General features: G+C 41.9%; 1 protein-coding gene across 11 annotated transcripts in view; it reads right to left on the reverse strand.

Annotated features, from left to right (window-relative positions):
• TRIP12 (thyroid hormone receptor interactor 12) overlaps positions 1 to 10,004 on the reverse strand; it is a 75,419-nt gene extending 65,415 nt beyond the window's left edge. For 9 of the 11 annotated variants that reach the window (XM_072042715.1, XM_072042714.1, XM_038183470.2 and 6 more), the window contains exon 1: positions 9,863 to 10,004. The gene's annotated coding sequence lies outside the window, so the exon portion shown is untranslated. Of the gene's footprint in view, positions 1 to 8,229; positions 8,371 to 9,701; positions 9,724 to 9,862 lie in introns of those variants that run through there. The other 2 variants (XM_072042711.1, XM_072042710.1) reach the window with 2 other exon arrangements.
• Positions 10,005 to 18,235: the final 8,231 nt, after the last annotated feature.

Consider the following 18,235-nt stretch of genomic DNA (forward strand, 5'->3'; position numbering starts at 1 on the left):
CCAAACAGAATACACCACAAAATGAGTTTAGCAGAAAGTATTTGTAATGATGAGCAGAGTATTATCCAGAAGGAAAGCATGAAATAAGATGAAAGCTTTATAACTGTTACAGTCTATGCTTATTTCAACATAATCATTATTACCTATGTGGTTACCTAAAGCCAGATTTGTTCCCTTGTAACGTTTTTCCAAAACAATCAAAAACTGTAAAATTCCCCCCACTTCTTCCTTCAACTAAAATACTAATCATGTGTCAAAATTATGGAAGAGTAAACTACTCTAACAAGATACCTGCAATACAATGAAGTGCAGTAATACCAAGCAGCATGGAGATCCCATACCCAAGTAATACACCAGAAGTTTTACTATAAGCCAAGACCTTGTCAGCTGAAATAAGCATTACTGACTACACACTCCCAATACTCACAGGCTGATATGCTGTGTATTTGGGGACAGGCTGGGGAGGTAACAATACTTTGGCATCCACAGTAACAGAGTAACCGATGAACCTCCAGTGCTTTTGCACAAAGCCTTTATCTGGCATCTCTATCCCGTCACAGTTGGCCTTGGTCAACGGAGAGGAATTCCAGTTGAAAGAACAGAAAAACACTCTTCCAGGAGATGACTAATAAAGCCTGTATTATTTAGCCTGGCAACATCAAGGTTATAAATGCCTTCTGTAAGGGCCAAGGGTAAGACACCATGAGAAGAAATTACTTTAAATGAGAGTCCAGTACTAAAACAGTTAGCAGGCAGAACAGAGCTATGCAAACTTCCATGCTGGAAGCTGCACAATACTTACATTCAATAAAAGGCATGCCAAAAGAATCTTTCAGGAGGACTGAAGAATTAAAAAAAGTATAGAAACGAAAATAACACAGGCACTTAATTGCTTTTTAGACACTTGCAAGTTGAAGATTTACGCGATGTACAAACAGCGTTAGCAGATTACACTTTTGACATTAAGAAGTCCCTTACTAAGCTTATTCCTAGGCAGCAGTACTTCACTGTCCTGACATGCAGCATACGAATGCCAAGTTCTGCAGGCCAACCAACAGAAAGGAGATGCTAGTGCTGCTCGGGACTGAGACACTTGGGGCAAGCAGTAAAGAGGTCAGAAATGACAGTGGGAAGAAGCACGCCTTTACTGTCTGCAGTTTGAAGTTTTCCTTGCCGTCCCATGGTCCTACCAAGAATAAGCTTGGTGGTAACTAAGGGAAGAGAACTTGTACCCACACCTCCTGCTCGGGTGGAAGCAGGCAGAAGATAGCTCTCCACAAAGCAACTTACTGCACTATAAGCAGAGACTTCTAGGATTTAAAATAAAAAAGCCACAAACCATACTCCACGCTTTTGGATAGGGTTATTCTATGCAGAGGTTGTTTATCCAGCTTGATCCTCCTCTTGCTGTGTCACTCTGTGCCCATATGTTCAAGTTTGATATCTCCCAGATGTAGGGAGGGGTGGGGTCGGAATAGTGCCAGAAGTTGATACATTCAGAAAACCAAACCAACTACACTTTTTTTTTTTTGGCAAGAGCTCCTTGTAGAACTAGCAGACTAAAACATGGGAGCACTAGGAGAGGTTAACACAGATTTTGCAATGGAGTTATTAAAGATTTAAGAAAACTTATTTCAGAATGGGTTACAAAACAAAGAGACAAAATATCACCTTAACTCTGCTGATAGAGCAATTTCCAGTATCACCTGCTACCTAGTTTTGATTTGCCATCTTACTGCACTGGCTTTCCAAAGAGCCTGTTGGGATTTTGTTAAAGGAAACCAACACAAATCTAAAAGTCTGTTAGGAAGAAACCATTTCTTAGTTGAAGGGGAATAGCTTTTAGATGACAACAACTGTCAGGCACATTCAACAATTTTGTGATGCGTAGCAACCCACTGGGCTTACTTCTGAATAACTTTTTAAAAATACTCCAACACTGCTACAGTAAGAATAAATTCACTTGCATTAGTAGTACATGTGATATCTAACAGGGTTTCCAGTAGCTTTAAGTGGGAATGAAACAAAAAAAAAAAAAGCAACACAGAAACAGTGCAGACAGAAGCCAGGCGAGCTTAGGACAACCAAACTACTAAGAACAAGTGGAGGAAATGGATGGAGTGGTTCTGGTGACACTGCAGATGCTGCCAGCAGGACTCATGGTTAGAATTTGTAAAGATCCCAACGTGATAGAAACCCCGACCTCACCTGAACAAAAGACACAGAGTAGAGTTTTGAAAAGTAGATGACGCAGCTACATTAAATTTATCCACTGGGTTCAGTTACCTAACAGGAATTTACCTTTAAAGCTACACAAGCAGTTTGAGCAGCTTTTGACCAAGTCTATCACAGATGAAAGCCTGATGTACCCAGGCAATGTACTTTACTCCAAACCACCTCTGGAAGCAACGTAGCAAGAAATATGTTCACTGTAGGGTATTTTGACACAGGCTGAAATTACTGATTGTCACTTCAGTGAAGTCTCAAAGGCAACAGCAACATTAATTCTAAGTGTGCTCTCAAGAAGTAACTCATTACTGAAGTTGTGTTTACCTCGTATTTCCAAATTTATACTTCTCAGAGTCTAGCTTACTTGAACACATCCGCACACAGCCAAGGCAGAGCCTTCAGTGCCCATTCTGTTCCGGCTCCAGCTTGGTTTCAGCAGTATGTTAAGAATCCCTGTGCTATTAAAAAATAGTAAGAGGGTTTTTTTTTCCTACTTTGACCATAGTGCTCAAGTGTTTAAACATGAATGAAAGGCATTTAATGGGGCATTCCTTCACATACTGAATTCCACAACATTCATCTCTGCCCTTCACAGTTAACCTGAAGAGAACTCTATTTGCATTCTCTCAATTAAGTATTGCAATTTCCAGATCAAGCCATACAATGGTATTTCTCTTAACAATGCTTCTTTCAGTTGTAGTTGAAGTGTTGATGAAAGTTTTGAGCTGGCGTCTTCTGTCAATAGCCTAGTATAAAACATGGCTGGGACCTACACTGAGCTATGAGCCTACAAATAATTGAGGTAAATGAGAACTAGGGAGGATGCAGCAGTACTATTTCAACTTTAAAAGTTGCCATACAAGAGATCTGAAGAAAGCATACTTGCTATCTTTTTTTTTTTTGGCAAAGAATTTTATTTGTTCTTCTGCCAAGCTTTTGGTAAGAGAGGAAGGGAACAGAACTGATGCCTTTAATCCTTATCCATAACCTTACGGTATAATAGCAACCTTCATTCTTATTGCTACTACTTTACTGCAGAAAGCTGACTATCTGCTGGAAACCACCACGGTAAGAAATGGCAACATGCACGCTCATTAAACAAACACGCACAAGATAGAACATGGGTCATCTGTAAAGCACTGCTTTTGACACTTGGAATCCTGACCGAAGTTTTGCCAAGGCCACGCAGCTTCCACCGCTTCCTTTCAGTGACAGTCAGTGAAAGTGGCAGTCTCCCCTCAAGTTCTGATTTAACTTCGGGTTGCATTTCAACGTACAGCAATGAAATTTATGCCCTTTTTGTCGCTTGAATCGATTTAAGTAACACCAGCGGTCAAAACAAAGGCCTGAAACCTAGCTATGCAACATCTTTTTGGGTACCGTTCACTCCAGCTCAGCCACGCAGACTACAACTGCCTGCAGGCCCCGGTTCAAGCTGGTGGCTTCCCACCTCTCCCCCACCACCCAGGATGGATGAGTTCATCACATTGCTATACCTGGAAGAGCTGTGAAGGTCAGATAAGTGAAGTCCTAATCAGAAATCATGGCTCCCGCTCAGTATCTTGATTATAACTGAGCTTATCATCAAAATAAAGAGGAAGAGAAAATTCATTCCGTAAGGCTGAGCTCCAAGCCTGTACTCAGCAGACAGCCTATTTCTTCATGAAAGTGAAGTGGGGCAATGCACTTCTTTAAGTGCATTGCCCCACTTCAGCTGTGTTCAGAAGGCTTGGTTGCAGTGCACACACCTTCCTACAACCAGGAAAGGACACTCTTCATACTGAATAAGTTTAATTACAGAAGGGATTTGAAAACACAAACATGGAAAAAAAAAAGTCATCTTCTAGCCCTGCTGTTAACTGCATCTTACATTGTTATTTGATCCAAAAGTAGATGTCTACCACAGTCATATGCTACAAGTGTGTATGACATGAAGGCAGCAGGCCTCACTAACTCCAGGAGTTTGAGTAAGTGTTCATTATTCCAGCATCAATTAATGCAAGTCCCTGATGTGCGGTGGTAGAGGCAGTGGGGGCAAAACCGCAACACCTACATTGCTCCTAAAAAAGATCCATTCTCAACTAAAAAGATACTACATACGTATTTTTGATTTGCACATTCCTTCACCTGTGCTTGGTCCTTGTGCTTGTATATTTAACCAGCCTTAGACTAAGAGAGGAGGTAAAGACCAGAGTTAAATCACATGGAAGCCCATGGCACAGAGACACCTTCTCATATCATATATACGGATAGATAAGACAAGCCATAACAAGCTCGCAGGGAAGCAAGTAAGACAGAAGTTAGACACAGAGAAAGAAGAACAGTACAAGCACGCATGATTTCTAAAGAGCAAAGATAGCAAAAGGCTAGACCTAGTTACCCTGGAGCAGACATGTACTAGATTACCTAGGAAATTTTATCCGAGGCCTATTTTTTCCTAATGGTTTTACATTTAGTAACTGTGAGGTGCAAAGTACAAGTTCTCCATTACAGTTACTGCTCTGCTTAAACAACAATATTAACCACATTTTCAAAACAGTGTAGTAGTCAGCCACAAACCTAAAAGAGACGCACAGTAATGCCTGTCTCATAACTAGTCAGCCTTCCAGAAGTTTAACACCTTTGCCTCCAAATACACGCACATCAGGAAACAGTAACCTTCCACGTTTACAAAAGCCTAGCAAGTATCCGCCTTTCTTTACACTAAGTTTACTTACTTGGATGTTAGGCAATAAAGTAATGGTGGTCAATAACAAGTTATTCTGAATGGAGAAAAAACACAAAATACACCTTGCTTCTCAGAGCTTAAAGAAAGCCCTCTTGTTCAAGGAGTACAAATAGCAGGGAGCTCAGCTTCCATTTTGAAATACCAAATTGCTCCCTACAACACCAGGTTCACATTCCAAGAGATGACTCAGTCCCTTCATACCTTTTAAGAAGGTCAAATCTTGGCAGCTTATCATGCACTTCATGGCAGCCAGCATCACAAAGCTGACCAATTCATTCAGAAAACACTGAGAAATTTGTGATTTTTCACCCCCCTTCTGTGACACAGCACCATACTGCTACACATCATGGAAACCTTCCAGAATCCACCTCTTTTTTTCTTCCCTTTTTTATCACTCAAGAAGATGGAGTAATTTTATCAGTTTGCTAATCAATTAAAGCCTATTTATTCAAAAGCAGAAAAGGCCAAGCAGGAGCAGGACCAAGTGACCTCCAGAAGTCCTTTCTAAACTAGCTTTTTCTATGAACAATGGCAAGAAAGGCTTTCTTTGATCAGCTGAAGGCAAGTATGGCTTGAAAACCACAGATAGTACTAGATCCCTGATGAACACCTTGTTGATACACACCTAACTTTTCCAGTTTTTCCTATGCAAGTCTTCACTTTGAAAGTAGACTGTTACTCTCATACACAGCAGTTTTCTGCCACATTTGTACCGAGTATGTTTGTGAGTCAAGTAAGACTGGCAACAGCCAGTACATTACAAGACAAGCCTTTTTACAGACAGTGCGAGTAAACAGATCAGCTGTGTGCGCTCAAACCCTGGCTGCCAGACAGAATTAAAGGGGAACATGATTGTGTATTTACACAGCTAGATTCTACCAACTTGATGAGAAAGATTTTCTCACATGGCAGGATTTGGAGAACAATTGCTCCTCAAAACTAACCTCCACAGTAAAGAAACCATCACCAGACTTTGAAAGCATCCAACGGCTGCTAGTTGATTTAGGTTGTTTTTCACACTGACTTGGTATCACATGCAGCTAGAAATCTCCTGTTCATACAAGATCACGGAATTCATGTTTTGTGTGCAATTACTTTGTTTAAAAGACATCCTGAACCAAACAGCTACATGTAAGTATTTGGTCGCATTCAGATGCTCGATTACCAGTGAGAAGCATGAAGATGGTTTAGCTCCTTGAGAGACATTATTTCACGTACATTGAAAAAAAAAATCATGAGGAAAGAGTTAATGTGACTTTGTATTCCAGTAACCAGGCTCATGGCCTAAATTAAAACTTTACCATGGAAGCACTCTAAGAAATTGGTTCATATACTGCCATAAGTCTGTTCTGGTACTGTGCATAGATTAAAGTATTAAGATCAAATTCACAGTAAACATTACTACTTTGGGAAAGTAAATCCACTGACCCAAAGGTAGCCTGTTATCCTACTGCCAAGAAATTCAGACGTATTACTACCTTCACAGTCAGTACTGAATTGGGCGGTGACAGCCTGATGAGAAGTTTCCAATACTATGAATTTGTCATAGAGTCCACAAAGTGCTTTATAGGGAGTGTTACTAATTTTACAGGTGATGAACAGGACATAGATCATCAGACCAGCCAATGGGAGATCCCAGAAATATTCCAGGTCCAAGTTTTTGACAACAGGACAGCATACCACATTGAACAACTTTGGGATTTGACTATACATTGTCACAGTAATTTGGTATCGTGTGACAGAGGACAGACCTGTGACCAGAAGTGTTCTACTTGCTGCTTACTAATTAGCTAGTTAGAAAAAGTAGCTTAGCCTAAAGAACTAACACAGATAGTTCTGAGCTTCACTTACACTGAAAAATAAGTACAAACATGCAGGTTAATCAAACAGTTTTCCTGCTCAGTCTTCAGCTTCACTGCTGAGCAACAAAAAGGATTTAGTCAGGTTATCTTACTGGATTGTCTCAAAGTAAATAACTACTTATCAGTAATCTTAAAGACTCAAGAAAATTTCATGCACCAAGCCGTGATGAGTTAAAGTCAACTATATTAGGTCCCTAAAAAAATGCTATACTAGCAATGCAGAGTCCTTGTGGGCCATAGTTTTGGGCTTCAGATTTTGTAAATATAGAAAAAAAAATCATGGTGAGGACTTGTTCTTATAAAATCATTCCATCTTGGGTTTGAAGACAGTCAAAATACAATATAAAAAGAAAAACAAAGAAAATGAACTTGTGCATCTCTCCTGGTCGAGAATGACAGCTGTGATCAGCCATTTACTGGGAAGATACAGGTTATTTCCCTACCAGTCACTGGCCAGAAGAACTTTTGCAGGACACAAAAAGACTCCATTTTCCTAAGCCTCTTACTCAACACAGCAGCACTCCTGCTGAAGTAGATCTGCTGTATTAATAAGCAGTAATGCCACACCGTGGATGACCTACAATTTCTCTACTAACACTAAGGCCTGTTTAGACTCCTACCTATGGAGCCATCTGGAGACTGGAGAACATGCCGACTCAAAAATCATCAAGACAAGCTTACTCCCAGCATTTTTTTTTTTTTTTTTATAAATCCTAGGAGTGAAAGAAAAATCAGACAACCTATATTTCTAACGCAAGAGACATTGAACAACAAATGCTTTAGGTAAAGCCCTCCATTAAGATCGAAACCAGAAAGCTACTCTATATACACAGCTGAACCATGCACAATAAGCTACATTTTACAAATGTAGAAACTGTGACAAGTTGAAGACATGTATGCTTGTAAGAACTACTACAAGTGTTATTTACAGTATTTACTCACCAGAACCCTGCTTTTAAGCATCTTAGTTCAGTGTTAAAATATTAGCTGCAGAAACTGAAATACTAATATTTTCATGAATATATGTAACCCCTGCCAATATTTATTAGATAGGCTACCAAGCAAGAAAAAGGTATACAGTTGTTTTCCAAGTACTGCCTTCATGCTGATTATATTTGTATATGCAAATATTAAAAAAATATATTTAATTTAACCACAATGAAAAAAAACTCTCAAATATGTTTGAGGGGAAACTAAACACCAAAAAAAACAAACCACCCCAGGGTTAAATTTCCAGTGTTGGGGTGGGGGGAAGAGGGAGAACTGCAAAGAGAATAGAGCAGAGATAAACAGAAGCAATCACTGCAACACTTGCATCTTAAGTCTTTCTTTTAAAGAAAGCACATCCACGGTGACAGTTCTCCTAAGAAAAGCTTGCAAAATTAATTTAAATTTAAATCATTAGAATACCTCTTCTTCCCAACTATGAAGGATGTACTTCATATTTGTCAGGTGGTAACTAATTAACTCCTCTTTCTGCCAGCCTTTAAAGCACCAGGAAGCTCAATACTGGTAATACACAGCACACAAACTGGGGAAGTTATCCCGTTTGAGTCAACTTTTGTGTTGTGGTGTTACAACACCTGGATCAATATTATTTCCGCTGAACAAAGTAGGAAAAAAGACACTAAGCAGTCTTCTGGAAAAAAAAAAAAATATTTCAAATTATTATTAGATCGCCACGCATAATCAAACCACCCTGAAACAAACTGCACGGACTCTGAAGGCCTTTCCAAGCAGCACGCCAGAGTTACAGAATAAATTTAGGCCGGTACCAAGCACTCATTTCTTCCCCGTGTGTAAATGCGACACAATCAGGCCTCACACGCAGGCCTCTCTCTCCAGCACAGGCAGGACCTTTGTTCGATACGTCGATGTTTTTCCCCCAAAGCCCTTGACACAACTTTCCATTCTTCCCCCCATTATTTTCCAGCTCGCGGGCCAGACTTGCGGGCTCCCGGGCCCTGAAAACCCCCCGAGTGTGGAGAAAGGCAGCGCTGGAGGAGGGAGGAGGGGGTGGGGGGGGCAGGAAGGGGGAACAATAAAAAAGTTGAGCAGCAGCAGCAGCAGGAAGACGGGCCTGCAGGGCTCCCGCAGCACACGGCCGGGGTCGCTGCCAGCCCGGCGGGGCCCGGCCGCCCCCAGCGCCCCCCCCCGGGCCGGGGGCAGGAGGAGGCCGGGCCGGGGGAGGCCGGGCCCGGAGCTGCCGAGTGCGAGGCGTTATGCAAGAGGAGGCGAGGAGCCGGCAGCTCGCTTCGCGACCGAAAGCGAGAAAAAAAAATAAAAATAAAACAAAACGACCCAGCGGCTCCGAAACGCGAGCTGCGGGAAGAAAAGGAGAGCGAATAATGGCCCTGCCGGGCGGCCGGCGCCGGGCTCCAGCCCCACGAGCGCCTCCATTCTCTGCCCACCTCCCTCCTCCTCCTCCCTCCAGCCCCCCCAGCACGAAAGCCCGTGGAATATGGACGCCGGGCCATTATTGAGCATTTTCAGCCAGCCGGGAGGGGAGGGGAAGGAAATAAGAACCGCTGGTGGCGGTTTGGGTTTTTTTTTTTTTTTTCCTCTCTCTCTGAGATATTCGATGCGCAAAATAAGGAAAGGGGGAGAAAAAAAAAAAGAAAATAAAAAAATAAAAAAGAAAGGGCAGCCCTGAGGGAGAGGCCGCGGAGGCGGAAGGGCAGCGGATCGGGGCGGGGGGGGGGGGGGCAGCACCCCTGCGGCCTCCGGGGGGCCCCGGGGAGGCCTCGCTCCCCCCCACACACCCGGCCGAGCCGTGCCGGCGCCCCGCAGCGGGGGGCACGCAGCGCCCGCTCCCCTCCCCAGCCCCCCCCCTCCAACCCCCGACCCCCAGCACCCCCCCAACCCCCCCGTTCCCCACTCACCCCGGCGGAGGCCCCGCGCCCCCCCCAGCCCACAACAATGCCCCGGGATGGCGCCGCGCCGCTCCCCCCGACCCCCCCCGGCTGGCGGAACGCCGGGGACGACACAAGGGGCCCGGGGGTGCGGGGGGAGGCCCGGAGCCCCCCCAACGGCCGGCGGGTACCTAGTTTGTCCCGGTGCGGCCTCCGCAGACGCTCCGCGCCTCCCCTCCTCCCGGCAGCCGCCTTCCTCCCTTCAATTATCAGCTGAAGCCGCAGCACCGAGCGGCGCCGCCTCCGCCGGCTCCGCCGAACCCCTTCCAGCGGCGCGGGGGGGGGCGGGGGGGGGCGGCCCGGGGGACTACTTTCTCCCAGCGCCGGGGCTCCGCGCGCCCCCCCCCCAGGCCCTGCGGCCGCCCCACGCCCGGCCCCGGCCGCCGCCGCCCCCCGCGCAGCCCCCGCGGCTCCCGTGTGCGTGCGGGGCCCGCCGCCTGCGCGCCGCCGTTCGGCCAGGCGTATCCCTCCGCCGGGGTCGGCGCCCCGCGGCCCGCTCGGGGCCTCCCCTCGCGGCGGGGGGCGGGGAGGGCGGGCGGGGGGCGGCGGAGGGGGGGGGAGCGGGGCGCGGTGTGGCGGGGGAGGGGGGGGGAAGGCGGACGGGACCCCGGCCGGGCGCGGCGGCGGGGGTGGGCCTGCGCCTTTAAGAGGGGGCCGGGCCGGCGGTGACCCCGCGCGCTGTCCGCCTCTTCCTGGTTGCCATGGGCACCGCCCGCCGGCGTCCCAACATGGCGGCGCTGCCGCCCGGCACGGGGCGGCTCCCACAGCTCCCGGCAGCGCCCGGCCGGGAGGGCAGCCTGGGCCGGGGGCGGCCGCTGCCCGCGGAACCTGAGGGCACGGGAAGGGGGCTGGGGAGGCACCGGAGGGGGGCTGAGCGGGGTGGATGCCCCCAGAGGCTTGGCAGCCTGCAGAAGTTTGTCTGCGTCTGTGGTTCTGTCACCTGGAAGCAGACTAACGCGGCGAGGCTGCATGGCAGACAGACGAGATACTGACGTGGAAAATAAACAAGCGAGCAACAAATCCTTGAGTAACAGCGCAGTGTTCTTAAAAATAAAAATAAATAAATAAATAAAAGCTTAGCTGTGCCCTCAGAGTAACTATGGTTGAGAAAAAAACGTGTAATGCCTTGTTGTGGGAAAGCTGAACTGTCTGGGAACAGAAGATCTAAAGAAGACAGAACCGACCCTCACCGACCCCCACCGAGGGCTGAGGGAACCCTTAGGTTGGCAATGCAGAAATTAAACGTAGGGGGAGGTGGGAAACTGCAACTAAGCTGCTGTTCCCAATGACCTGTGTTTTGTATTTTGTACACTCCTCTCGGTTTCTCTTGTGCCAAGATTTCTTAAATCACCAATGCCTTTAATGGTTTCAGAAGCAGCGTTCATTCCAGTCTCCTCCAAAGCTTTCTTTGAGGTGTGGCTCTGCAGGGCAGCCTTAGGGAGCTCTGAGTTCCACCAGAACCGAGTAATTACGGCACTGCACACCAGCAGAGACGTGTGCGTTGTTCCAGAGATGAAGTCTTGTGAGGGGCCTCTCCCATGGACCTCATGGGAATCGTGTCCGTGCTCTGCTTCTTTGTGGAATATCAGTTGAGTGTTATGAGCTGTTTAACGATTGTTTTTGCACCCAGATAATAAAAATAAGATGTTTCTTATATTATCTAGAATTTTTCAGTTCTCTTATAGGCTTCCTGTGAAATACTTCAGATGTCTGGTTTTGGTTTCAGTTGCCCAAGTATATCCTTAAACTGAAGTCTGTTAAAGTAAGCTGTGCACGAAGCCAACAGTCAGTGGAAGTACACAACAACTATTTTGTAAGTGTTTATTGCACAAAAGCATTATCAGGAAGTTGGCGTCATTGAAAACTAGTTGGTTTTGGTGATTTGAAAAACTTGCATTTGATTTTAGTACAGTAAGCTCATTTGAGTATAATGTAGTGAATATAAGTACTTGGGCATATCATTGTATCCTCTGGAGCTAACGCATTTAATTCCAGCAAAACTTCCAAATTCAATCACATTTCAATTACCTATTGCTGAAAACAACTAACTTCACATAGTAATCTCTCCAGTTTTAACTGCTGTATACGTAAAAGTTAGGTTGCTAGTTAGCCTTTCTGCAGGCTGCGGAGCCTCCTGAGAAGAGGCCTGTGAGAAAAATAGGAATTCAAGGTGTGTGCATCGCTGAAGTGCCAAGTTACGGGTCACATAAAGCATGTTGAGCTGTATTGTGGTAGCATCTGGGAGGCCCAGGTACTGGTTCATGTTTCCAGTTTTTATTCAGCAGTTCTCCTAATAAATGATCGCCAGTGCCTGAAAGGTCATGCGGTGTAAGGCTACAACCTTGCACATAGTTACGTGAATGCTGAAGTTTGCTACTTTGAATAGTGCCATTATTCAAAGTCAGTGGTTTCAAAATGGTGCATTGTTTGTTTAAAAAAAAAAAAAAAAAGTAACTGGATGGTGAATTTGTATGAAGGCTCCTGTATTTCTGTGAGTGTGTTTCTACTTTGAATTGGCTTCTTGGGCCTTACATGAGCAGTAAATTCAACTCTTCCAAGATGAAGTTCCTGATTTACTGGGAATGGTTTATACAGCTATGGAGTGTATATACGTGTTAGTTAGCTGATACCCTGAAAGCCTGACCATGACTACGAGTCAAACTATAGTAGAATCAGAAATCCTGTGCAAATGCAAAAAGTTTTAAGAAACTACTAGGACAAAAATCTCAGCTGGACGAGGAAATTGCACCTGAAGAAGAAGCCTGTGCATTGCAGCATGCTTTGTGTTCAGAGAAGCCTGTGGAAAGTCAGCGTGTTTTGTTTAGCTTTTTCCCTTCACTCTAGGCAATTGAAATCTTTTTTCCATGATGCAGCCTGGAGATGGGGATGTTTTCCAAAACAGGAATGTTCTCCAGAAGGCGTTTTTGAAGTCGACTGCTGTCTCATGATCAATACAGTAGGCCCAAGTTATTGTATATTGTATGACAAACATAAATGAATTGGAATTGGTAGAGACTAAAAGAAAGGATGTCTCTAAGAGCAGAGATAAGCATACGCGCAGAAGTTTGCTGAGTGTATGTATAGGATAATATTAAAAGGCAGAGGACAAAGCAGGACAAAGAAGTCCCAAAGGTGTGATACTACAAGGGTACATCTGCTGTAAGCACATCAATTATTTTATTACTGCAAAAATAAGTCAGAAAACATTTATTGCTAATTGAATTTATTACTAAATCTAGAGAAAGTAGGACACCTGCAGAAAGGAAGGCAAGGCCTGCTGCAAGCAAGCAAGGTAGGAGAATAGGAACCAGACAAAAGCAGAGGATACTCTGAATTGTTTTAACTAATCAAGTGTGCTACAGTAGTTGGAAAAATTAGCTGGAAATATACCCTCTCATCTACGTGGATGTATTTGCAGCCCAAATGTGACCAGGAGACTCTGATGCTAACTTTATCTCTTGCAGCAAAAAACAGCTTCCATCTCAGATCCAAATTCAATTTCGATTACAATTTATATTTTAAATATAGAGGCATTAATCAGGACTTCTTAAACGAAGGTATCGATTACTCACTAGGAAGTATGCTGTTCCACTGAGAAACTGGCAGGGGAAGATTGCCAAATAGTTTCTGCATAAACTACTTGAAGGAGGAAGCTGAAGGAGGAGCCTTGTAACTCATTGCACACAGTTCTAAAAGTAGACTGTATAAAAACTGTATAGAAGTTCAGGTGTATAAATGAGTATTCACAGAATACAGCTCAACGGGGTTGTGTAGAAGAAATCTTGTGAAAAGATTTTTTTTTTTTTTCAAATAGTTGTTTTAAGGCTTTAATCATAATTTCACAAATGCAGGGTAACTATCCCAGGTGTTCTTCCTGCATGGGCATCTACCAGTTTAGTTGCAGAAACAGAAGACTGAAGGAGACTTCTCAAGTCACTGAGTCCTACTGCATGCTGTTTCATCCAGCCATGGAACAGAACCTCACAGCATTCATGGGGCTTGATGTATTTCAAAGGTGATGATGCTTCTTTTTGCCTTGCTGCTTCAGACAGAACAACTGCTCCAGATCAATACTTCTCTAATGGCAGAAAATGCGGTTATACAGGCTAATTTACAGTTTAATTTTTATGTGGATGTTCTTTAGCATAAATAATGCCATTATATGTGGATAACAATGTTCTGTATATATATGTGTTCATGTATGTATATGTTTCAATTATTTTTAATAAATATGCTCTTCTTTTTTTTTTCAGTTTCCAATTACAAAATAGACTATACTTCCTGGTCACTGTAGTATCTTTTCTCTTTGTTTCTTACCATTTGAACTTTTGTTTTAAACAGTGAGTCTTATGAGAGCCTAGTGCAAAGGTATTGTTACTTTCCCGTGTCTTCTGGAAAATTCTGTGTAATTTAAATTTTAGCATTGTATTTAACTTTCTCTACCAAAATCACTTTACTGACTCAATTATCCCTTGATCAATTACTATTACAACATCTATCTTCTCCACTGCCATCTTCCAATTCATAATGTTTTGGTTTATTGCAGAAATTATTTGTAAATGAACAACTTTGCCATTTGTACTTTCAATTATTATTTTTTTTTTATTTTTTTTCCCAGCAGTGCTTTGGTTTGTTATGGAGAGGTTGGTGTACATGTCAGGAAAAATGTACTAACTAGAAAACATGTTTGGCCATAAAATCCTTGTGTGTATTGGGAATCCTTGTACAATTTATGGGAATAGTGGATAGTTCATATTGTGTGTATAATGTTACATAGAATGGGAATTTATTTTTTTTGGCTTGAGGCTGCCAACAAAGATGGCAACTTGTTTAACATATGCTTTTCCAGCTACCTTTCATTGTATGTGTTCTTCAATCATTCTTGAAATGCCAAATTAATATTTGATATGCCAGTTATAATTTGGCAACGTTTGTCACAAGCAACAATAGACATTATCTGTTTTTATGAAGCAGGCAGTAAATCATAGGGCTTACAACATGGAACGTAAAATGACTTGAGATAACCACACAAACAACCTTTCAAAATAAAATTTCTGATAAATTGTCTTTCAGATGATAAGTACAGGCTTTGAAAAGTGCAAGAGGGGAATCCAGATGGTGGGATAGTATAGAAAAGGTCGGTCACTCGTTTTGATCAAACAAGCAATAGACATCAAAAAAAGAAGGGAGGAAAAAAAAGTCTGCTTAATCTGCTTACAGGACAGGCTGATAACTAGAAAGATGAAGCTGGTAACAAAAGAAATGTAATAGGAAAATGATCCACTCAAATGCGTAATTAATACTAGCATCTGTCACTATTTAATGAATCCAGTGCTAATCAAAGCATTTTATGTTTTAAAATTTTTAGTTTTTTACTGTAAAAGAAAGGCATCAGATGCATACAAAATTACTGTTTTGTACTATGTTCTATATATGATTTGCTTGTGTAACAGGACTACTGAATTTTGTTGAACATGTAAATGCAGGTTTATATATATGGTCAGAGATCAGCAGCTACTTTTTATAACAAATATATACAGAACATGAACAAATAATGTAAGTAACTTGGCAAATGCTCCTCGGGACCATTCTTGTTCTTTATCTGTTGTTGCTCCTACTGTCTATTGTTCTCTTTTACATCTTAAATCAGTTTCTGATTAAATTGATAAATTTTGAGCAGAGAGTATTATTTTGGATTTTGAGAATATCACAGTATTTGCAGAAAGCAACAATCCTGTACCTAACTGTTTTCATTTCAGAAAACTAAGTTTTCTGGCATTTGTAGTTGTAAGTTGGAAAAAAAAAAAAATCCATCCTACAGCACTTAATCTCAAACAACATTAAAAATGATTTTTCAATGAACAACCTGAATGTTTGTCAGTTCTATATAAACCCCAAAACAAACCAAAAAAATCTTAGTGTTGTCAATAAATTCTCAGTGTTAAGAGACATTACTAAGTGACTGATTTACTGGTTATGGACTGGTTGTTTTTAAGAAGTTGTGAGTGCTCTGAGCTTCTGTTGCAAGCTTCAAGTATAGTTCCTCCATTTTTAAAATGGTACCATACAGTTAACTAAACGTTGCTTTCTTGGGCTTGTTTGTAAGTCTTAATGATGACACTTGATAAATAACCTATTTGATTAACAGAAGATGCCATGTGAAATGTTTAAGCCAGATGGATCAGGGGAAAAAAAAAAAATTAACAGATGTTATGAAATTAATTTCAGCTTAATTACTGTAATATCACATGAAACATTTTTTTTTTTAAGATAAATCTAATTTCTTAAGTAAAGATCTGTAGCTGATGAACATTTTTCCAACTTGTACTATTTTATTTGAATTTCAAACCTGAGGGATGCTGTACCAGCTATTGCCTACCCAGACCAATGGTAGTCACGTCTTTTCCTTGAGATGTAAAACTGAAAATTTGAGTTCTCGATGAACCAGAGTGCACCAAATTCTCTATAGGGTCACTTAAACAAGATAGTTTTGTAATGACTTAGAGGACTTAATTTACATCAAATTATCAACATGTCTTAAATTAGAATAGTTTGAAGCACAGTTCCTTCACTTCAGCAGGAGGAAGCCATTTTGTATCAGCTCAGGAAGTGCTCCATTATGTTGAAAAAGCCTATTTCCAAAATAATCAAACTCTTCCATGGTAATGGTTTCACACAGAATTAAGCAATTATTACCAGGAGAATGTTTGTTAAGCATAAAATACGTAGGGAAATCTCCTGTAGAGTTGCTTGAAAAATGGAAATAGTTCCTGTGGGGAAATAATGCTTTATTGGAAAAACGCAAATATTGCTATTGGGTGGGTTTGTCCAAAACTAAATATGTTGGTCTAGTGATGTTGTGATGTTGTTTTACAGTTTGGATGCCTGATAGTATTTTACTTCTTCCATAATCCGCCGCCTCTAGCTGTACACAATTGTTAGATCTTATCCATGCTGTTTGGGGGAAGATCTGGGAATTCTTCGGTCATGCTGCAATATTAAGTTTGTAATCCAGCACAAAAACACAACCGATGTAGGAAATTTTTGACTTTCAGAAACTGAAATGCAGTTTCTTATGTGTTGCATTTCAGGGCTTTCCTTATTGGAGGATCAAGGTTTTCCTGCAAAAGGTATCAGATACAACAGTATATGTGGGTTTTTTCTTCCCCAAAGACTCAATTCTCTCATTATTTTTTTCCCCCAACAAATATTACTGAATGCCCAGCCCTGTGAGAAATTCACCTAGGTACTTGAAATTAGAGATATAATTGATATTAAATCTTTAACTGAGCTTCCCATGTGACAAATACTTGTTTGTGAACCTACAATAGTTCAGTACTGTCATATGAGCTTATAAAATTATGTATAATAGTGGTTGAGCTCTGGTTTCAAGATATGTTGGAATATTCTTCCAATTTTAACTAAGGTATGCTAAAGTAATTACTTCTCTTATCATTATATGCTATTAACTTGACTTCCTATTTCACTGGAAGGCATAAAGGTGAGCTTTAAGCTTCTTTTTGTCCCCTTGTAACTAGTCTTAGTACATGAATAGCAGTACCACACTGAATAGCAGTACCATACTGAATTGCAGTGTTTAAGCTCTCGTTTTGTTTAAAGTTTTAAGTATGGCTTTAATATTTGCGGCTGTCTTCAAAGATACCATTCTCGATCTAGTTCTACCTGCCAAGAATGATTTTCAGGTTATGAGGGTGTAATAGTTTCTCAAGGTAAGCATGCACCAGTGTCTTCTGCTTAATTAAGTAAACGTTTCCTACTGTACTTGAGCGTCTGTTTACATGCTCATTATTGTCAGTGATTTTTCTTCTGGAGAAGATTTTAGTTATGTTCTTCACTTGCCTTACTTAAGGTAGTATATCTAGCATCCTTGTTGCTCTCTGCTTTGGGAAACTTCAGGAATAATTCTACTTCTGTACCTTTGTGGTAACTCCTGCTTCAAGTTAGGGAGATAATTATTTCTTCTGTTGCTTTTATTAACCAAGAACAATTTGCTTTATTGCATTTCACATGTGCACTGGGACATTCATCATTAAAAACTATCAGATATGTTTACTTGACTAGGTGTACCATATATACTTTGCTCATTTAGAATTAAAAATAAATAAAAAAAAAAAAAAACAAACACAAAAAAAAAAAAACAGTAATGTGTTCAAGGAAAGGAAAAAAGAAAGAAAGGAGAGTGATAGGCAAAGCTAGAGCAGGATTCGGGTTTCATCTGAGTGTGCTGGGCTACGCAAAGTCTCTTCTAAAGATACACCAATGTAACTTTGTTAAACAAACTTTAAGTTGGTCTAAATTGTTCTGTGGTCAATTATTGTAAAGGCCTATTTGATTTTGATTGGACATAGACTAGATCAATTTATGTTAAACAGAAATTAGTCTAAGTTAAAGCAAAGTAAAAGTGCTTGCAACTTATGTATGGGTTTTAATAAATTAAATTAAAATTGTGCAGTGGGCACAACCAGTGTAAATGTCATTTGCTG

Source organism: Anas platyrhynchos, chromosome 9, assembly GCF_047663525.1.
Source record: "Anas platyrhynchos isolate ZD024472 breed Pekin duck chromosome 9, IASCAAS_PekinDuck_T2T, whole genome shotgun sequence".
Taxonomy (NCBI): domain Eukaryota; kingdom Metazoa; phylum Chordata; class Aves; order Anseriformes; family Anatidae; genus Anas; species Anas platyrhynchos.